This window comes from Struthio camelus, chromosome 1 (assembly GCF_040807025.1).
Source record: "Struthio camelus isolate bStrCam1 chromosome 1, bStrCam1.hap1, whole genome shotgun sequence".
Classification (NCBI taxonomy): Eukaryota; Metazoa; Chordata; class Aves; order Struthioniformes; family Struthionidae; genus Struthio; species Struthio camelus.
The window spans coordinates 158,799,454-158,822,976 of NC_090942.1; the positions used below are offsets into that span (position 1 = coordinate 158,799,454).

General features: G+C 39.1%; 1 protein-coding gene across 2 annotated transcripts in view; it reads left to right on the forward strand.

Moving 5' to 3' along the window:
* Positions 1 to 23,523, forward strand: part of COL4A1 (collagen type IV alpha 1 chain) — a 132,704-nt gene that overhangs the window by 34,149 nt on the left and 75,032 nt on the right. The window lies entirely within an intron of this gene.

Sequence of the window (23,523 nt, forward strand, 5' to 3'; positions counted from 1 at the left end):
TATTATCACCCAAGCACACGTGTATTTCTTTCACACTCCGGAATCCATGCAGCAGCTTCCCAAGGGCAGGCATCTGCCCGCCTGTGAGGGGGGCGGCAGTTTCATAGTTCTCCCCTAGTCAGTTAATCTCCACTAGTGTTTAGACCTTCTGTCCTCTTCTGTCATTCAGTCCTGTTTTCAGCTCTTCGTTTCTTGGTTTATGCTGTCTTTTCTGCACAACCTGCTGCTTTTTCCTTGTCCCAAGCAATAGTTGCTTCTTTTTCTAATATTTTGATTTTTTTCGGTGTCATGACTTGCTTTATGCCTTCACCCCTGCTTACCAATGTTATGTGTACTTTCACTACATCATAGTATTCATATGCAAGCGATTGTTAGGTCTTCAGGAGCTTATATTCAAGCACTTATTAAACCTTATGGCATTCATATTCAGTTATTTAAAACCTAGCAATTTCTACCGTTCTGGAGTAGCCTGAAGCAAAGTAATTTGCTGTAGCTTGGTGTGGCTTTATTAATTTGATGTAAAATTATAAAAGAGCCTACAATCTCTGCCTCTTCCCAAAAATCATGAGGTGATTAGTACAAAATGCTTTAACATCTAGAAGCTCTTTCTCAGTAGCTCATTGTGGACAAGTACAAAGAGAAACTTCTACATGATGAATTTTTCTGGGAAGCAGAATTAAACAGTATTAATAAGCCTTTCAATTAAGCAGACTTTTTACGTACTACACTCCATCTACTGTTTGCAACAACCGCCAAAAAAGGCCAGGAAAAAAAAGAATTTCAGTAGATACTTTTTTTTAAGAGTCAGAGTTTTGTTGAGCAAATTTACTTTAAATATACAAAGCCTTTTCTTTATAGCCTTGTTTTTGAAAGACACAAGACTAAACTATCAATTTCTCCTTAATTGCCTTGTGAAACCACCTTCCCCAGTCCTAAAACCTCATTTTCATTGGTACTCTGCAACCTAAGCTGGCAGAAGGGTAGAGGTCTTGCACATTTTGTTTGGTGAAAATGAGCAACTGATTAGAAGAGCAAGACCCTGCTCATGACTTAACTGAGGAAAAGATGACAGCAGTCATTTCCCCCACAGATATGAGAGAGATTATAAATTCTCTAACTGCAGAGAAAGCTTCAGTTTTTAGCCTTATCAGAACAACAAAAAGTCTGTTCTTTGGTCATCGTCTTCTTGTTGTTTTTTAAACCTTGGGAATCCTTTTGGTAATGAAATGTTAATTTCCAGAAAACTTACAAATTTAGTCTGCAAAGGATTCTGCAAACCGTGTTTAGGAGGCAGGAGGCCTGCATTCAGAGTAAAGAGCTACAAGCTTGGAAATGAAACGGCTGACAAAATGTTGGCTGGCTTGTCACTGTTCTGTTTTTTTAACTGTTTTTTTTAAGCAACCGGACTATCACCACCCTAAATTTCATACATTGATGGGTTATAGGGATGATATTACTTGTACAGGCTCTTCCAGCTAACTTCCCCAACCTCTCAAGCACCACATATCTCTTCAGGATTAAGCATTCTCTAGCTGGATCTCATGCGTGTCCTAATCTTAGTGAGAACCTCTGCAGAAAATCAACCACTGCAGAAAATATTGCGACTTACGTTTGAAGAACGTATCAAGAAGTCATGCGTTTAGTGTCATCATATGCAGGGACAAAGCAAAGTTGCTAATAACTTGTTGGAGAGAACAGATGAACAGTCGTTAATAGGAGGAAATGATCACACCTAATGTGCATTTCCGACATTTAGGAGTGAGGTCCCACGGTCACAGTTTGTCCTTGAGATGAGTTTGCATAGCAAACGAAGATAATGTCTGTTCTAGCTAAACGAAGTCCCAAAGTTACTGATAGAGGGGAAAAAGGCAAGTGCCAGATTCCAGTTACAGAACCAAACAGCCTATTTACTTAAAGGAAGAGTCAGCAGACCCTTAATTCATTTTCCTATAGTTCCTGCTATAGGAAATATGAATTCCCATTCCAGAAATGTGCTGTATACATTGTATGAATTTCTCATCTACTTAATTCTGAGTAATTAATCATTTCAGGCAATCATCTCTGAAGTTTCGTAATTCTAAAAGAAAAAGTCAAAGCTCTTTTTTCTTCAAAATGAGTTTTCACAGATTTTCCTTTTTTTTTTTTGTTGATAAGTTTCTGGAAATGGGGCTGTGATATGCCAGCTCACTACAAGACTTCCGTCATCTGAAATCCTAGGAGTGGTAACTAATCCGCTAACTTACAAATCACATCTATTAGAGGCATTTATAAATTATAGTTAACATTGCAGATCAGTTTGATTTGGCACGCGGTTAAGTACTGTGAAGTGAGAGAGTAGATCAGCTCTTCTAATCAGTTGCTTGTTTTCACAAAACAAAGTAGATCAATTATTGATGCTGTTGCCTGTGTAACAAGTCTGTGGTATTACTGGGTGGTAGGCTACAAAATAATACCTATAGGGGCTTATGCCTGAAATGAAAGCCCTCGTGCGGGAAATGCCTGGTCAGGGTACGTAGTGAATTGCCGTGAGCAGGGTTAGCGTGTGGGCTGGCAGCACGTCTACTGCTGTGTGTCCTCGGCTGAGGTGTACACGTGCGTGCCTGTGCAGCCCTGTCCGTGCGGGAGTGTTTGCCCAGGGGAGAGCGACTTGGCATTGCCTGTGATAGCGTGAGCAGTACTGTAGAGATGCTAACAAGCTACCCATTCCTGCCTTCCCTACGAGGACAAGTTAACGTAAAGGAAACTAACCTAAGTATTCTTCACAGAAAAAGGAATTTGAACTACTGTAGGCCACTTTGGTTTGTCCTTCAACTTTTCACGGCCAGCAGTACGTCTTGATCAACTTTACACTGGCAGTAGTCTTTTGGTCAAAGATAATCAAAAGTCTTCTGTGCTTTTAGGCGGTTTCTTTTTTGTTGGAGCCTATTTGAAGTTTGCCTGTGATTCAAGTACGGGTGAAGTTTCAGTGCCGGTTGTACATATGTTAGAAGTAGCACTCTTGACATGGAAAAGGCCAAAAGAATTTAGGAGGAAGCAAAAATAAGCAAGTTGAAGTTGCTTCTGACTTGTACCCTAGAATGAGCACTTTCGTGCAGTATTTGGAATTAGACACCATTGTTAAGAGAGAACAAAGCATTTTTCATTTGTTTAAAAAATGTTTTGAATTTTAAATATAGAAATACGTATGTCTTCTAGATAAGAGTGGAATAGTGCAATACCTGTAATTGTTAGTGTTTCATTGCTCCTCCAAAATGGTTTCAGAATACTAGTAATAATACAGAAAAGAATGTAGAGGTTTTTGCGAAGATAAAACTCTGATTCTTGCTTTTACACAAAATGGTAACACATAACCATCTAACAGGAAGGAAGGATGTGGAAAACCAAAGGAGGAAGGCTGCTCTCCTAATGAGTGTAACAGAATTTTCTGTGGTACTAATTCCCTGATGTTTCCATCTTCCCACAGATTCTATTTTAATATAGAGTTTTTCCAGGGGACGAAATGGTGATTCGATGATCTAAAAAGTGATATGAGTTACTGTTACATCAGGCCTTGATTAGAGAAATGTAAAAGCATTCCTATTTTTAATATATGGACATTTCAAGAAGGCTATTTAAGTGTCTTCTATGATGTCATGCTGCTGAGCTAAAAATGGAAAAGAAAATTTGTTCCTACTTAAAATCAAGAGTTGCTTGGGTAATAAGAGTTAACCTTGGTTGTGATCTTTTCAGTCTTTTCAGAAAATCTGCTGTGTGGAGACATAAGATGTCTTCATAACATGCTGATTTTAAGAGAGACTAAAATTTTTCACGATTGAGAAATGAAACTGCTGTGTTAAATATATATACTTCAGGGATGAATAGCTGATAGAGACAGAATCCTACACTGGAGATTAAAGAATTCATGATGTTCTTGTTTTATTTTCACCACTATGGCCATTCATTTGTTAAAGGTCTTTTGGTTGGAAAATTAGACAAGGCCTAATCATCTTTTCTAAACAAATGTAAGTCCAAAGTTATGTTGCTATACCCACATCTAAAATGAGTAACCAGATCTTTTTTTTTTTAATTGTTGGATACTGCAGAGTTTCTGTTTGTATTGCTGGGTCACGTGGTGGGTGCAGCACTCTCTAACAAAATAATCTAATGCAATGAGTAGGATCTACTTAATGCTCTGTAATTTTGAAAATTACGTTGCTAATTTTGATATGTACCAGGGAAATGTTGATGCTAATACTAATACTGTTGCTAAACAGAACTTTGCCAACTTTTTTCTCTTTTCCAGAAGTTGTGGTTTGCGCACATTTGTAACTACAGAAGCTTTGATTTTGAATTCTATTGAACACCATTGATTAAAAATTATTATTATTTTTTGAAGGGGTCAAAAGAAAAGCCAGCTAGAATACAAATATCAAAGGCCGACCTTAATTGTGCTCCTGTAGAGATGCCTGCAGGTTCTGGATTATGAAAGTCTTACTCATCTTTGGGACAATCTACCGTTTTTCTTTGTGCCCCTGTATTTATACATCAGAAGTCCTAATCCCACATGTCAGTCTCTTTTCCTTCCTTCCTTTCTCCAGTCCTGGTGTGCTTTGAGCAATGCCAGACTAGCGTGATGTGATAGAGATCACGCCGGACTAAGAAATGAGGGAAGGGTTAAATTTAAGCGTCTTTGTCAAGGATGTTTTGTGATGTGGACACCTGGGGAAATAGGCTGAGTTTACATGACTGGGTTTTGTAGGTGGGATGCCTTTTGCTCCATGCCTTTCCTGGGCTTCCAGTTTTATGTAGGCAATGGTAGGACTATAAACTCATCCTTTTTTTGATGACTCTGAGAACTACTGCAAGTTTCATATTCTAATTGTTAAAATCCATCTAAACACCGTCTCTTTGTCTTTCTTGTGGTATCTATGACTTTGATGAAATGTTTTGTCTTTATCTTAGTAGGGTATTTTTCAAAACCAAATTATTTTACTTGGAGGTCAAATAAACTGTTAGAGACAGGGAACAATAAATATTGTAAAAACTTAATAGAAATAAATATCTCCTTTCAAGCAAGCACCAGTGAAATTAAGGGACTAATTCTCTTGTATAACTTATGCTTACATTAACTCTGATTAAAATGTGTTCATGATAACTTTATCAAACAGGCTGAATCTGCCTTGAAAGGCTAAGTTATTTCATATTTGAGTTTTTTCTTTGTTTCAACTTCTGAATTATATCAGAGAGTAAAATGATCCATGAGCAACTCGAAATGAAGTTACCGTTATCCCTGTGCAAGAAATGTGATCTGGGCCCAAAACAGTTGTGATACTAGCTTTAAAAAAAAGTTTTGAAAAAAAAGCCTCCGGTTTCTTTGCAATTTGTCTGCTAGTTTTGATCTTCAGGTTGCAGAATTCCAATCTATAAGGCAGTCAAGGGAATTATACTTTTAAGTCAAAAAGCCTAGAAGATTTTCATATACGCATATAACTCCAATTTAAAGAAGAATGCCAAAAATCATTGGACTCGATAGTCGTGAATATTTACAATGTGGCTGTAAGGCGGTAGTCACAAGTTTAAGGTTGGTTATGTGTAGGCAGGATTAATGCCCTCTTGGTTAATGAGCCACTTTTACTAAGGAAATATAGCAATTTTGAACACTTTGATTTTCTTCAACGCTTCACGCAGTGTAAATATGAGATTAAAAAAAAAGCGTTATTTAGATATCTGGTTAAAAGTGTGGTCTGTTCTACGGAGCAGTTTGGGAATACATCTGGCGCAGTAAGAAAGTTGCCATGAGAATGACATGTTCTGAACTTTGAATTTTAATATGACTTTTGCAGATGTGCTGGCATTGAAAGGAGGTCTCGTGATGTGACTTTGGGTGGTTTTGCTTACATTTTTCATTTTTATTCCTGTTTTTCAGGACACTTGTTACTCAAATTTCTCAATATTTGCATTTCTTCATGTAGCAAAATTATTAAGCTGAACAGTTTTTAATTGGTGAATCTATTCGGGATGTTCCGAAACTGCTAGACTAATTTATAGTTCGTAAATAGCTTTATTTCTGGCACTGGAGTGTGAGCAAAATGCTTCTCATTTAGTGCTGTGCAAGTCTTCACATTTTTAGTGTGCATTATTTGAGGTAATTTTTCGGTACCTGAGGATAGTTTTCCTGAATTTATGTTTGGGTATGAGCATGGGGAACACACCACAGACCACAGGGATGTAGACCTAAGGATACAAGATAAGGTTTTCACAGTCAGAAATTTTTAAATTTCTTTAGCAAAATTAGTAACTGCGTGGACTGCTAATGTTGCACACGACACTTACGTTCCGGAATTATTTATTGGCTGGGAAGGACCTCAGGAAGGAGCACTGGGAAATTCTGCTTCAACATCCGTTTGAGTTCCCTGAAATTGCCTGTAGTTGGCAAATTACGGCATGAAGCCGTGTTGATAGTGCCACAGTGTAGAGTCATTTTTGACAAATAAGCAGCCTGTCTAAGCTTGCAGTCACATTGCAACTGGTTGTGTAGTCATTTCAGCTCCTTGGAACAGATAGGAAGCTGATGAACCTGTTCTGAAAGAAATGAGGACACAGTATCTTATAAACCAATAATGAAAACAATAATTAAATGGAATTCATACAAGTTTAGAGAATAGAAAGTAATTATCAAGTTTATCTAGGGAGAATTTAGGCCAACATAGCTTTAGAGATGCTTTGAACCTCCTTTCACTAATACCAATAAAAGCAGAAGTATCTTTGAGTAAATTGAAGTTACTCTATTGGAGAAGAGAAAATGGTGATTAGTATTTCATTTCAATGGAAATGGAGCTCTGGAGACCTCCATCTTTTTCTAGCACAATAGTCTGCAGTAGCTCATAAATATTTCAGCTTTCCATCTTTTCTCAGTGCTTAGTAAAAGGATAGGTGCCTTAGGTAATTGAAGTACTCGTGAAACTTGTATCGATCTTAAACCTCCCACATCACTGACTTAAAGCACAGGTCCCAATAGTGGTCCTCATGCCTGCTGGCATCACATTGCCCCTCTGTTGTGCCAGTGTGTTTTAGGCTGACCCCAGCATGAAGCTAAAATGAGCCGTTAAAAAAAAAAAAAAATCCCATCCTATGTAGTCATCATGTAGTTTAGCCCAGCATGGGTTAGATGTGTGCCAGTGGCAGCACAAGGGCAGTGGTGGGACTACAGAAGGGAAGGGCAAAACTGCAGCAGGTCCAACTTGGATTAAGCTCTGTGGCTTTAGCTGTTGTGCTTCCCCCCGTCACCTCCCCTTAGTGCGTTGCAAGGGAAAGAGCTTTCCATGGATCCTGCATGGATCCTGCGGGTGCCTTGAGCTTCTTAGTGGCAGGATATCTTTTTGAAGGGCTCTCGAATTGACACTCTGCCCTTTTCTGTAATAACCCATGTCTAATGATTTTGGAGAATTTTGTTTCATTTTTTGCCAATGAATGAGGTCTTCAGTGTTTAGTATTGAGCTGTTACTTGACAGATGAGCTTACTGTGCTGTATTTGGTTTTTAACTGTAAATAGCAAGCAAGGCTCTCAAAGCCTATGTCTGTCTGCTGCTTCTTATTTACAAATGAAAGAAATCACATAGTTGCACTTTATCTGGCTGCTTCTTACTGTTTTTAAATAAACTACCTACAAAATATTTACAGCTATATCTCTATGTTCATCAATGTTTGCACTCCTGTTGACCTCTACATGTGGAATGCAGGTCAGGCAAATGTTTAATTTTACTCAGCTATAGCTTTTCCATCATTCAGGAAGTTACCATAGAAAAAAATGGATCTTCAGCTTCTCTTCTAAGTCATGTTATTTCCGTTTCTGCAATAAAAGCTATTTACTTTTATTTTTGTACTTAATTAGTACAACATTTTTGTAAACTGTCAGATATTAAACACTTCCCTGGGTGCTTGTGAAATATGGTTGTATTTACCAAATGCATTCAACAACTGAAGTGGTAGAATAAAAATTACGTTGTATGTTTTATAAGAGGAAAAATTTAACTTTTGTCAGCTTCCTGTCTAGTCAACAAAGAAACATAAAAGAAAGAGAAGATTGACAAGTGTGTTTCCTTTTGCGTGTGGCAAATGTGACGTACTAAAATAATGTTTCCTGGCACTATTTTGCTCTACTGTGGTCATGTTCTGACCTTTAATATTTTATTAAAACTGGATTTTCAAATGCGGATTTTAAAAAATGTGTTTTTGAGAAAATTGTGTCTGTTTTTCATTTGCGCGAGACAAGTAAATTAGAGTACGCATGGATTGTACTGATATTTCCTTGTGGCTAGGTTTCAAAAGTGCCCAAAAAATCCAATTGACTAGCCACATTACTAAAATTGAGTTCAACAGCACTAAAAGGAAAAAACAAGCTGTTTGAAAATTAGTCTAAAAAAGGGTCTTTAGTTAGTGACTTGATGAAAATTTCTCTTTAATAAATATACTTATTTACAATATATCCTGTGTCTAAATTTCACAGTCCAAACCAATTCAAGCCAAAATCTTTTCTGGAAAAAAGGCCCTATTTGTATAGGAAGAGCTGGGTTTACAGTATGAATATTCTTTTGCATTTATGCAAGCATTAAATTCAGAGTGAGTCAGAGGATTACAATGGAACAGTAAAAGCTACAGTAGTTACTCATAATTTGCATCGCTTTTCTCTGAACTCGTCTGTGCCCTAGTGTTCTTAACTAAGAATAGGATCCAACAGGAGGTGTAGACAACTAAAATGGAATTTAATGGGATGAAGTATGTGATTTAGACCAGCAGATTTGCACTTAAATCTCCCTTCCTTCCCATGCAAGTTTGTTGTAGATCAAATGAATGAGGAATACACCTACAGCTCTTCCTTCAAGTCACAGAAAGCATGGCTAACTTTGACATACTAGTTACTGGTGATGGTACTGCCTGTCAGGAAGCAGATGATGTAGGCTCCTGTCTCCTAATTCTCCGAGGAGTGTTGTAATCTATACGTTAGGCTGTGATAAGGCTGATCTTTATTCTTTCTGTTGAAGCCAAGCACAAGGGAATCGGAGGTCGTGCATGGGTGCCCACACGTGCATGTGAAAGAGAGAGGCTGTTGCCCACGGAGGAGGATATTTTCTTGCTTCTGGCCTTGTCCGTGTAGGATCTAGAGTAAGCTCATTCTAATGTTAGATGCTGCCTTAGCCGTGCGGCTATCTTAATGTTCTTACAAACTGTGATTTTTTGGGTTGCTTCACAAGTATCTGTCGTGGTGCCAAACTCTGTGGGTGGCTTGGGTTTTTTTTGCCTTTTTTTTTTCTCTCTGCTTGTTTTCTTATCTCTAAACCCTTTCTTAAGGACAGCACCACTTGGACAAGCCACTAAGTATTGCAATTTAGTTGGTGCTTCTTGGAGAGAAATAAAGAGGTCTTTGGGGTCATTTGTCTGCAACAACAACAAATTTGCTCTTTCTTTCCTATGGTGAGTCTTCTTTATCTATGTTTCTGAGCAGAGTTGAGCCTTCACATCTTTACTGAGCTTTTGTAAAACAATGACCTTTGCATTCAAGATATGTATCTTTCTTACAAGTTAGGGCTTTCCAACAGCCATGGCCATATCCATGTGGGGTCCTTAAATATAATGATATGTCCTTTGAAGACTAACTAGAACTGAGTGAAGTAACTTTGGAGCGTGCAGAGTCTTAAGGAGAAAAGATACTGATGTGTCCTGAAGAGAAGGTAGTTCATAGTTAATACAGCATCCTTGCTGGGAGGAAAAGAGAGAATTTACTGGCCTGTTAAAGGGTGCAGAAGGCCATATGTCTCATTATGGCTTTTTGAGAATCAAAATGGAGTTTGGCTTTTGTCGAGTAAATGACTGACGCTTTGTTGCAAAACTGATTAGAAAACATTGTTAGAGGTTATTGTTTTAACTGCATTGAAGTTATAACTCTGAGCTTGAAGGAAAATGCCCAGGTAGACTGCTGACACCTGATTTGTTAAAAGCACAGGGAGTTTTCTTATCTCTGTTTCTCATATTTGGGAAAAAGGCATATAATAAACTTTAGTATTTCTCCTAGTCCAGAGTTTGTGGTAGTATTAAATTGCAAATACACCTGAAACAGGTTTTACTTTAGGAAATACTGCTCCAATTTTAGGTCTGCTCTGTGGTGCTGCAGGATTTAGATTTGGCTGTCTGCAACAACTGGCTGAAATCTTTCACTATACAATGAAATGCAGCTTCTTGCTGTAGCAGTGATATTGCTGTAGGATGAACCTGTTTGGAAGAGCTTTGAGATCCATGTGGAAGACAAGTGGGTTTATAAAATGAAACTGTTTGTATGTGTCTATATTTTCGCTGGCTGCTAAGTAGACTAAACATGCTGCATGCTTTTTAAATCCAGTGTTTGACAAGGATGTAGAATTGCTGTGGTTACTACTGCTGTTTCCAGAATACCGTAAGATTCTCAGAATGTATTAATTGCTCATTAACAGTCTTATGACTCGTTGAGTCTGCTGGCCAAAGTGAGGCTATTGCTACGTTAACCTGTTTCCTCTTCCCCAGGTAACTGAGGAGATCAGTGGGCAAACCTCCTATCTAGTGTTGTGAAGTATGAACAATATATTTTACATTATTTCTATTATTTGTTATTAATCTATTATTTCATTATCAGAATTTTCAAAAGGTTCAGGTTTCTTTTAGAAGAAAACAGGCCTTTATGTGAAATCAGTGTCATCAAGCTTAGATAATTCAGAAATCTTTAGGTCAGTTCTGATAAACTAATGCAATAAAAATTGCATGCGGTCTAGCAGAATTTGACGGTCTCTAAATATTCTGGCTGGCAGAATCCTCTTGGAAGGATTTTAATAGCAAATCTTATACTCCTGCAATATGCTGTGGAGGTCAGCTGGGATTTCCTTTAGGGCTTCCCTTGCAGCAGCTGCAGAATCTGATGGGTAGGGGCAAATCTTGTAAAACCAAACGCTGCACATCTTGTGATACCAAGCTTGGTGTTGGGGATCTTCACACTGTGTAGATATAGCCAGTTTCAGGATCTGCTGAAGGAGTGGTCTATTCTTCTAGGCTATCTATGCTGAGGAATTGTCAATGTATGTGTAAAGGCTTTACTGCAGATACTGCATACCCATTTGTAAGAAGAGGTATCTAAAAGCTAATCATGCAAACTCAGAGGGAGGGCGGGCTAGGGGATAAGGAGCTGGTGATGGGGAGCAGAGGACTAGGAAGGAGCAGATGGACACCTTTTATGCCCTATATAGGACAGAGGAGGCAGGAAGCCTACTTGGTAAAATCAGGCCTGGAGCGAAGTTCCCTAGTGATCTCTGTACGTACATATAACCCTCTCCACTGGTGATGACTCACAATTTCCTCAAAGGGAAATTAGGAGTTGCATAAATGAAAATGCAGTACTCGGAATCCATCCAAAGACAAGTTATATTCAGGTAGTGTGATTTTAAAACACAGCAGTCTCTCTGTTCTGAGGTTCATTCATTACATCCTGAGGTTCATTCCCTGGGTACAAGCATGGGGATCCTGGAGTTTTTCTTCCCTTGCTTTTCTTGCGTTCTTTAGCGTGCATCTCAGCCAACAGGATTTTGTCTCTGAATTTATTTAGTCTAGGCAACTGGTGGCTGAGGAAAAAGCCTTCCACTTCAGAGCACTATACTGTTTTAAAGTTGTTACTTTCAAATATATCTGTTGCTGGTTATTCATGTTTATCAGCTAAAGGAAGGGAAACCACTGCTCATTAGCTTGCTGTAAACATTGGCAAAACTGCTTCACGAACTTCCTGCATATTGCTCCTAAAACTTCTCCTATGCCTTGAAGTTAAAAAAAAAAAAAAAGTTAATAAGAGTTAGGGTGCTGGTGGGCTCCACCTCTCACCTCTGCTGCAGGCTAGTGAACGTAGCAGCGTGCTCTGCCTGCTTGTGATCTCTGGGCTTACTCTTTCTGGTAGAGGCAGCGGAGGTATGCACTGTGTTTTTGTTCCGTTTGTGCAATTCCTAGTATAATGGGAACCTGAAAACCAGTTGTAAAAGTAAAAAACTCGTGATGGCTTTGGACAGAACGAAGAAGACAGTCCTGAGGGAAGTAATTTTTCCTTCAGCATAAAGGCTATGACAACACTGAGCAGGGGAAATACCCATGTGGAGCGAGGAGCAGCATCCATATGGTGTAGTCGCTGATTCATAGAAAGGCTCTGTGACTCAGCAGCCACAGAAATTGTGTTATCACGATACAGAGCCTTCACTCTTCATGTTTATATGTAAAAATCGGCTCTGTGGGTTCTCTCTGTGGCTAGGTTGTGGTACCGAATGTAGTGCTTAGTGCTTGAAACAGTAGCTTTGCGTTCACATCCTGCAAACCACCATCATAAATGAAACCATAAACTAGAAAGCAGGGTGGTTTTGTGGCTATTAAGAGGGATTTTCTCTCCATTTAAGAAATGGTATTATAGGGAAAGAACTTGGCCTGTGGCCATGCCACTGCAGTTCATCTGTCTCGTGCCTCGTTTCTAGTGCTCCTCCTTCCGTCAAGCTCAACGGGCTAAGGCTGTGCACTTGAGGAGTGGCTCTGGTGATGACAGCAGCCTGCTCCCAAATTCCCTGGAGCTGCTCAGCTCCCTTGCATCACCTCCTAAGACCTGTGATGTATGAGAGGAAGGAAGGAAGGAGGGAGTCCCTTGGGGATCACAGCTTGCTTTCACTAGAACAATTCCTTCTCGTCTTTGTCTTGCTTCCTTCTGGGATCAGAGGAGCTCTGGGAGAAGGAAGGTGGCTGCGCCTGGGTTGCGTAAACTGCCCGGATGGCAGCCACCCAACCTCTCCTTCCCTGGCAGGGATGCAGGGTTGGGAGTGGGCTATGGGCCTTCGCAGCCCCCCCCTTGGGTCTGGTTGTGTGCTAGAGGAGGCACACCTGGCACGGTGAGAGGGCTCTTGGCTTGCTCATTCGTAAAGGTGGAGCACCGCCAGTCTGGAGATTTGCTCCAAATCACTAGTTTCAGCTGCTTTGTGTTTTGTATGCCTGTCAGAGGAGTTTGGGAGAAGGCTCTTAATCTCACTGAGCACCCATAGTCAAACTTCTTAGGAGTAGTCTGTACTTATGAAAGTGGGGGTGAGTGTGCTGCATGCCAAACACTAAAAACAGAGGTTAGGCAGACAACTACCTATTTGTAAAAATCAGTTAAGTCCTGCAGGTGTGGTTTTACTGGGGGGACGGCGAGGAGACTGCATCGTGTCTCCCTTGGCATCGCTTACTGCAGTGTGCGTGCTCTGCTGTTAGGGGACACTGTCATAATGCCACGGTTTCCATCGCTATGGATTACGGCTGCAGCCAGCCTTGTAAGTTAAACCTCTTTGTTGTGTGGATGCATCCTAGAGTGCAGCAAGAAAAATAAACTTGAATGATTTGCTTCAGAAAGTGTAATTGCTTTTTTTTTGTTAAAGAAGGAGTATGGAGTTTGACATTTAGTTTCCCTTCAGCTTATATGCTTAGTAACTATTAATGCTAGTTACACTTAAAAGATGAATTAGAGGGCAGGATAGTTGGATCTGTGTCATGTAGGATAAGGAACAGTGAGCTTTGTGCTTTCCAGAGTAATCACATACAACGTGGGTGGTGAGCTCTGCAACAGAGGTGGTAGCTCTGCAACATAATTTTCTATCCTCCAAAATTTTTTTATTCGTGTTAGTAGAATGAGGTATGGAAACTCTTCACTTGCGTCACATAGATCAAGTTTGCATCTTCACAAAGCAGAAGAACAGGATGGGGATTATAGGCAATGATTGCCATAAACTAATTTAGAAAGGGTCGTGCCCTTTGAAATGTATTCCTGAAAGTGCTTTTCACTGAATGTAAGATAGTCCTGGAGCGTGCTCTGATTTTCAGCTGTTGGTGAGGCAAAATGACTGTAATGCCAGAGTATCCACATGCTCCTATATCCTACTGACACCTGGAATTTTTTCACTGCTTTGAAAACATAACTGGAAGTGGAGGTCTTAAATAGGAAGAGAGTACTGAAACAACTAGATAAACAGTCACTTGGTAAATATAGTGTTCTGTACTTGCTGGGGGCTAAAACAGTATCTGGCAGTCTATGGAAATAGACCTGCTTGTAGATGTGCTGATGGGGTTTCACGTTTTAATGATAATGTCAGATATTTCTTGAGTTAGTCAGTTAAAAGTGCTTTGAGCTGTGCTGAACAGAGTGATATTCAGATGTGATGTTCTGAAAATATCAGTAAAAAAGCGAATACCTTGGTTGTTGCTAGAGCTTCCTGTAAAGAAGTTTACTTTGAGAAAAATGTTGCTTTAAATGTCATTTTTGTCCAAATATGGAACTACAGGAATAACTTTATATTTCCTGTGAACTGACTGGAAGCCCCCTGGATCTGCATTTCTTTGTAATATTTATGTTCACATCATCAACAGGAAAGCCATGTTCACAGCACAGCTTTCAAGGGACTCCCATGACCCTGCTTCCAGGACAGACCCCCGGAGAATTTGGAAAGGAATGTGAAAAATGAGGTCCCTGGAATGAAACACTGCAGCTCCAACAATCTGGAATTTTTTGACTAAGATGTTGCTTCTTTTTTAATTGCAACTTTTTATTTTTAAAATAAATCCTGCTGACATTAATTTACATAATAGAATGTTTTCTGAAATAGTTAGTATTAAGCATTTAAAAAATGAGGTAGTATTCCTTTGGATGGCCCAAGTACTTTGGAGATCTCTGATAAGAATCTGTGTTCTGTCTGTGGTTTTTGTATCAACATCCTGTAGCGTTCTGGTAACAAAAAAAACAAAAAACAAACAACAAAACAACAGCGTAAACAAACCCAACACCCACAAAAAGCCAACACCCCCCTCCAAGAAAAAAATCTCCTACAAAACCTACAAACAACCCTTCCCTCACCCCAAGAGCTGTAGAGCTGTAGAGAAGTTGTTTCCGATCATACTCCAATTATATTCTGCAGAGCTTTTCTATGAAGACTTGGATGATTTTCTGAAAATTCTACAATGATTTTAAAGAAAAGCAAAGCTGAATCTGTATAATTGGTTCTAATTTCATCTTACATACACAATAATACCTCAGACAATAATTTGCTGTCCTTTTCAAATATTAACTATGTGTTGATTTGGGTGAGGCTTGAATAAAATTTCCCTCATACTGATAGGGATAACAAACTGATGCACTGACATACTGGTAGCTGAAGTTCCATGGTTTTCCACTATGTAGGTTTGTTACAGGATATTGTCCATCTGGGCTAAAGCTGTCCCTAGAAGATATGTTATGAGAACAGCTCTACATTAAGAGTGAGATGAGCGAGGGCTACTTCCTTTTCCTTTGTTGTACTCGTATACGTCACCTTAGATCCAAATGAGATCTTCAGGAGATTTTAATTCTTCTTACCCATGCAAGGTGTAAGGAGCCTATTGGGATTATCAGATTGCACTCAATTCAGTTGCTTAAACAAAGGCATCTCATGCCGTTTGAGACATTTACATAGGCCTGACAGATAGGACACAGGACTTAGGGGAGAGCTCTTCCCACCTGGCCTAACAGCTGGAGGCAGGTGGAATGCTATAGGGCATCTTGAATGACGGTGTACTTAGGCCAACCACATTGATTCTTAACGTCCGGCATCAAAATTATATGTTTTCTTCTGTGCTCTGTCAATCATGGATCCACAAAAAATGGAAATGGCACAACCAAGGGCTTTAAATAGCTTTCACAGGACCAAAACATCCAGTTATTGCTGAGTAGAATAACTTAATTTAGTGACCTAGCAGTTGAAAGCTGTAAAACTCATAAGCCATCTCTTGGTTCAAGGATTTCCCGGAATAGTCATAACTGTAATCTACCCATGATTTGCTGGGAAAACAAAAGGACATGAGAATAAGTTGCCAATGTTTTTTTTTTTATGGTGGAGGAAAAAGGACCGGGGAGCGGAGAAAAGAGGCCAGAGCTTGTTGTCGTTAAGAAAAAGTCATAAATGCCCCGTTTTCTCTATTATTATTTGTCTATCTTTCCATAGACCTCTGAACTCGGTGGGTTTACAAATTAAGTGAGAACCATGCTCAGTTTGTGTTCTCTACTGTAAGTCTTGAAAATGAAGGCATGGCACATGTTCCTCTTCCCGAACCATACTGAGGATTGAAGCTTGATTGTCAGCAGTCCAGGACAACTGGCTTTCTATCAACTTCCATAAGGGGCAGGCTTCCCACTCTTTTGGCATCTTGTAGTCCCTTAGCACAGTGGGAGCCTTCATCCTAGCAGAAGTTATGGGAGTGACTGAGTGTGAAGGCTGATGGATCAAATTGTTCATTTCACTTGTGAGAGTTGATTTGACTTGACATTTGTCACAGCCAAGAAGTGTGAAGCCCTATGAAAGCCCTCCTATGCATAGCTAATCTTCCAGTGCTTCTCTGCAGGATATGTGTGGATGGTTATGCCACAGTTTCTGTAGATGAGATGTACCCAGAATAAGAAGTCGCTCAGATACCATTCCAATAATCAATTAAAACTAATTGTCTTAAAGAGTGGTAGTTTCTGTGGTGCACTGGAAGCTAGCCTAAATGTATAACCTTTTAAAATGATTAGCTAGTACATTTTAATCAGAAATGGATGACTTTGTTAGCAGGTTACTGAGCTGATGGAAAGTGACTTCAGAATTGCTGAAATAAAAGTTGTAAAACCTGTTCAATAAACAAACTATTAAGAAATAAACTATTCAGGATAATAAAATTAGTCAGAAAAAACCAGAATTTTGAAACATTTTTCAGAAATGTTTTATTAGTGCAGTTTGAGCTTTTGATTTTTCTCCATTTCTTATGAGCAAAGGAAATAAAAAGCTGGATTCACAAGGGAATTGCTTTTTCCATGATAGCTATTTCCTGAAATTTTGAAGATGCCCGTGTTCAGCGTACTGAGGGTTTTGGAACCACTCTTCGGCTCCTAGATGAGTATCCATTTACCAGCCTATTCTTGGGTGATCTGTTTTCACGCTTCTAGCTTCTAGCGTGCTCCACAACAACCCAACTATTGTGAAGGCAGGATGAAAACAAAGTGAAAATGCCTTCAGACTCTAGTGCTTTGGACCCTCATTAAGGAAGGAAGATACTCAGATTCCCATCTCCGATCTAATAAGATTTCAGTGTGCCATGTGAAATGTAATTATTTTGACAGCAAAGAGTGGCTCTATCTCGCCTTTGAAATTGTCCATAGCACAGCAGGTTTCCTGTTCGTCTAAGAGAAATGAGCTCAAATCCTCTGAGGCAGAAGATAGTATATGGTAGAAAAACTTTAAGTGTTTGTCAAACACTTATGCAAAGCTGCATTTTGAAGGAGAGTGACTTTTTTAAAGCTTGGCAAGGAAGACTGATGTATTTATACTGAGCGACCACTTTGCTCTGCCAACATTTTTACAAATAAGTTTTAAAACCCTTGTGTAGGCAGGACAAATTTTCTTCTGCAGAGTTCATGTCAACCAGTATATCATGATACAACTTACCCTTCCAGAAATGATGTTTCAAAATGTATTTGTCAAACCCTTGTAGCTAATGCCTCTGTTAATGCTAATCCATACCTTGTTTCTGTTGTCTGAACAGAATTAGAAGTTCTGTCATTTGATTCTTCTTAAATAGATGAGTTCTTGTTTCTTTCAAATCACAATTTTTATCCTTTTGTATAACTATAGCATGGTGAGATATAGAAACAATGAAACTTTTTATCCTGGTATGTTTATTCAAGAAAAAAAAAGGATTTTATGCTGCTCCAGTGTAGCCACCTGTTTCGGGAATCTAAAATAAATCTAAATAATCTTACAAAGGCAAATACTTAAATTTTGCTAAGTCATTAAGACAGTCTTTCTTTTTTCCCCTCTTCTTTCTAATTAAGTGTAAATCAGAAGTTTTTGCAACACTTTTTTTCTTTTAACTTTTAATGAACTGCAAAGAAATGAGCAATTCAACTTACTCAGTACAATTATATCTAAAGGGTAAAGACAAGAATAGTAATACAGCTAGGGAGCTATTTTGATATTCTGAGGAGGGAAGAAAATATGACAGGAATTCAAGAGATAGATAAGCATCCTGCAGTTGGCATCACCTCCCTATTTCCATATTTGGTGGGATGTGAAACTGAAAACATGTATTGATTCAGCTCTTTTGTCAGCCACATACAAGTTGTATGTATGTGCGAGCGGGCAGAGCTGCAGTCTCTGCTGTGTAAAAATAAGTCTCGCTTGGCCTTTCCCATTGTGGTTAGGCTAGCATCGGGGTGGAAAGAGGGCAATGCTGTGAAAACAGGAGGTTCAGACTTAAAGCTGTTGGGATCAAACAGATATTACATTGGCATAGTCAAAATTGGTGTGAATTTGAACTAAAGCGGTGTTAGGAGGGAAGGAAATCTCCACTCAGAAGTTTTCTCATCAGAAAACATGATCAGTTTAAGTGCAATGTCTAAACAGAAAATGCCATTTTATAATGAATAAAGTATGAGATGAAATCATTACAATTATTGTTACTTGTTGAAGGATTTCAGCTATTAATTAGAAACAGTGAAGAGAGTCACAGGGATTTAGTACTTGGACTGTTGTCACCAGTTACTTGTTTACAGGGTTTTCAGGCATTTGAAAGACATTATGTTTTGGGTAGGAGGAGTGACTGTATTCCCTGTGAATGAGATTTTCAACATGAACAGAATTAAGTAAAGAGTCTGTGTTTTGTTAAAGCTCTACCTTATATAGGTGCTTAACAGTATGGATTGGAGCTACTAGATTGAGACCTATGCAATTAGCCTGAAGTACTAGGCAGCTTTAGTTCAACTGTACATATTTACTGAAAAAAACTTTGCTGTCTCTCTCAAGGCTTCCAAACATTCTCAAGCTTCAGGTATATAATGAGGCAAAAAGCATGCTTCGTTTGATGGTGAGCTTTCTTGTGAAAGTTTGCCGTAGTCCTGTCATTTCATCCACACCATTTCTGATTATTCGGAAAAACAAACTGGCGATGTAACACTTCTCTATTTCTGTTTCTCGTTTTCAGATAGCCTCATTTTTAAAACAACAAAACAAATTTGAAACAGGCAAATAATGTACAGGTTTAGTCAGTGTAATTACATATTCCTTTTCCTGCTTTATCTGTGTTTAGTGTTCATGTATCATGCTCTGTCTTAAGCTCTGGGCAGGAACTGTCATGTTGATGTTTTATGTGCATCTTTCATAAAAGGGCACTGAAACTCAGCAAGCAGACTATGAGCTTATATTGTGGGAAAGAGAACTACATGTTGGCTTTACAAACTCACTTCTGTAAGAGAGATGAGCGTCCAAGAACTGACTCTGCCTTTGTATTTTTTTTGGTGATATCTGTAGTCTCCAGAAATGGTGCATGTCCAAATATGGCAGTCGTCTCCCTCACAGACTGTTAATCTGGCTGTTTGTATTGTTCCTGTATGTGTTCCAAGCAATAGTCCTCAAAATGCCAAGGAAGTAGCTGGTCGGGGGAAAATAGAGCAAAATGCAGAAGTCTGTAGCTAAGACCTCACAGATGTGTTAGAAACTGAACTGCAGAGCACAATTTCTTCCATCTGCGGCAGGAACTTTTAGAAGACTTTTCAGCTGCGTCACTCACAGGGCTTAGTACTTCTGAGGTTTTGAACGGCATTCATCAAAGATAGAGATCTGGTTTGGGAGACCCCTTAATTAGCAGTACTTTTTTAGGACTTTGTGCTACTATGACAGTAAATGAATCATTCTTTTAGGCAAATATTTAATCTGCATGTAGCACTGTCGTATGTGCAATGTTAAAGGGACATAATCTTTTTATAGTTTTATACTGATTTGCAAGCATGATTCACTAAACATTATCAGTTGCAGACAGTCTGGGAGAATGAAACAGAACGGAAATGCTTGTCAAAAAATGAAGCAATTTATAGTGCTTCTAAAATGAGCTTCTGCTTCTGGGCTAACTGGTGTTTTGTGGGAGGAGTGAGATAAAATGAATTCTATCAAATATTATATAACAGGCTGGTCTGAAGTGCAAGGAAGCTATGAGTATTTGAAAGCTGCTAACCTGTCATGCAGAGTGTATGAGGTCTCACAGTGCTTCTGGCAAAAATCTTTGGATTAGTCTATAACTGACTCCTATACAAGGGATGAAGAGCCTTCCTTTTCGTTCCCCACACCTACACTGAACTTCCTGCACAGTACCATTTCTTTTTTTGTTTTTGCACTTGGAGGACATGAGTGATTATTCCAAGCTCCATGCAGTTCCTGATGAAGACGTCATTTCAAAGAGGATGGGTAGAAAATAGGATGAAACTATTTATCTCTGTTTCTCTCATTACCTCTTGCCATATATGGTTAGAAATCATGAACCGGATTCTTGTTATCATGAGACTGGCTTAAAATAATAACAGTTTATGAAGTAAGCATTAATTGGCACACTTTCTGCTCATTTACCTTGCAGAGATTCTCTTTGTGCCTTTATGGTGAAATTTCCCGCTTATGACTTACTTGTGTAAGGTTCAAAAGTCATTCCTAAATGAGTATCAGAAATGCAGATCTCCTTGATCACCGAGAGGGATTCGACTAAATTTCTAACACTTTCTGAGGAACAAAGACCCATTATTATTCTATATCCCATTCTATCTAGATCCCTTACCCTTCTGTTTGATCCTCAGTATCACTTTTCCCTCTATTTTTCCACTTGTTCTCATACGTAATCCATACTTACCTTCTGCCCATTTCACCTTCCCCTGTTTAGTCCTCCAAAATGTGATTCATCTCAGATCAAGGCAAACATCACGAACAGGCGAGATGAATCCCACCCAATAAATGCCTTTTTCTTGCCATTGAATATAGGGAGACTGTGGTATCTAGTATAGATGTTTATATCTATACTTGGTCAGGTGAACCTAAACCCTGATTCCTGTACCTACTGTAACCATCTCTCAGTTTCCCACCTCGTTTCTTACACGTTCCTTTGATCTCCTTAAATTGACCCTTGACCTGAAAGCTTTTTCTAGTCTGGCCTTCCCGTCCTCCCAGAGGACTAAGAGGAAAACAAATCGTGTTTCCTCCTAGCATATGTAGGATGTTATCAGTTGTATCATCACATCCCTCAGACTCAGAAATATATTTTGGTAACTCCCGACAATGGAAGCCAGTAGTGGCTGTTGTTGTTGGCGAACCTTCCATCCACTTGCAAAGGTTACGGTCAGTAACAGCAGGAGATGCTGCTACTGTGAAATAACGGCATACTTTTGTAGAGCAGGTGACCTACACTGGTATAGCAGGCTGCAGTACTTGGCCGGTAGGACCTTATGCAGCTGCATTCCGTCTGACCTGCTCAGGAGGAGCTGCGCTCCCTGAAGTTCAGTACATCCTTACCTTCCTTGCATTAGATTAGACTAATCTGATATTTAAGAAACAGGAAAAATTGAGTATAATGGCATCATTTTTAGGAGCACAAACAGACTCAAAAGCAGAAGTCCATTCTTCTGACCATTCTAAATTTAAGAACAAAACCCAATTAAAAATCAACAACAACATACCTTTTTTTAAAACCGTGCATGTTAAACAACAGGCCAAAGGAAATATACCAGGATTAACTTGAAAACAGATGTTTATAATGATTCAGTGACGTATTTTAATTACATTCCCAGATGCAATTAAAACAGACTTTTTCTGAATTTAAGGGATGTGTTGATAAAACTGATAACATTCTACATGATGTTGGAGGAGGAAGTATGATCTGTAAGCATGCTTCTTCCAGCTGTGATCTCATCAGGTCTGAAAGCCTAAGAAAGGTCACACTGGGTCAGTTCTTGAAATGGGCGGTCCAGTGTTTTTCTAGGCAAAATCATGTACTGCAAGAAGTAATGCTGATAGTTCAGGGGGTGGCACTTTTCCCCTTTTGTCAGTGTTGAACTGGAGTTGTCGCATGTGTTGGTATTGTTTTTGGATTTAATTCTCTTTCTATAGTATAGGATGTACACTTGTTCAATTGAGTGTTGCTTTTCATTTTTATTTGCTTTTACAATATATTGCTATGGTATGCTGCTGCAATCATGTAAGATAAATAATTTTGCTCTATATTAATACGGAAAAAGTTTTAACTTTCAACGATTCAGTGGATCTACATATGAAAGAGCAACTTCTCAACAAGAGTAACAAATACTTCAGGAGGTGGTATTTTAGTTTTATTTGACAGCCTTTGATAATTTCATTTTCAGCAACCCAACTTATCTTTGATGCTTCACTTGAAAAGAAAATCTATTTATTTGTGTTTAATCTCAAAACAGATTAGAAGCATTTCTTTTTATTTCCCAAAAGCAGTGAGGTCTCTGTTGACTGTGGAATCGGTAGGTGTGAAGGGCTGGGCTCTGGGCAGCCTTGCTGAGAACTCACTTTGGGGTGGTGCTTTCCCTGACTGCTGCTGAGACTGCTTCTGGGATAACTACTTCATGAGGCTACTGAAGGATCTCATGTGCTTCAGTGGACGTTCAGTGATATGAATTTTTCACTTGTTCTACCCAGTTTGTTTCTGTGGAGCATAACAACTATTAAAGTGATAAAGACTGCTGACTTACTCCCCAGTTGCTTCATGACTATGAGGAGTTAAAAGGGGGAATAGGCTAGATGGGCCTGAGTGCGCTGAAACACTTTGGTAACGCAAAGCAACTGTGAGCCATATATTATCACCTTTCTTGTTTTGCAAAAAATTAGTGATTCTTTATGATCAGCATAGAAATCTTGATCGTGTGGTTACCGTTGCCTCGATACAAAGTAAACCTCAAAATCTCTCGAGTCTGCGTCTTATGGATTACGTGAACAAAGGCATGAAAGTTTTTAGTGGCACTTATTCCTGTTAAGCTCCCTTCCTCAAGCAACTAACCCCTTCCGGGGGAAACAACACATGAAATGAGTATTTCATGTGAGGAAGTCGGCTATCAGGACTAGATAGGTCAACTTCACAGTGCACCATCCTTCCCTCCCGAGATGAAAACACCCCTCTCCCAAATCCTCCTGTCTGTCTGACCTCCAGAATTTCATGTTGCAGAATCTGAATAGACTTGGGAGTCTCTCAAAATTTCTCCTGAAGTACTGACACTTTCTGGAGGTATAACTTGGCTGTATGCTGACTTTAGTTCATCTCACGTAGAAACCATGTGACATGCATCTATCCTAGGAAAAGTCTGTGCAAAACCGAGAATCGATATAGTAGAAAATAGTTCAGATTGCTTATATTTTAGTCATGTTTTCAATGCGTTCTCTTGCTGTAAGAATACGCTTTTACCCCGAATGGAAGCAGTCTCATCATAATGATAACTACAGTTAGACATTATAAAAGACAAGAAAGAGAGAAAAAGGTTACTTGAAATGTAGCAGATGTGGAAAACGGCTAGAAGGACCATTGTCTGGCTGTAAGCATTAACAATTGCCTCCATTTCTAATACTTTAAATCAGGAACAGTTTGCTCTGTTGGAGGCTGTGGTTTGACTTGATTTCATAAAGTATATCCAGATGTCCT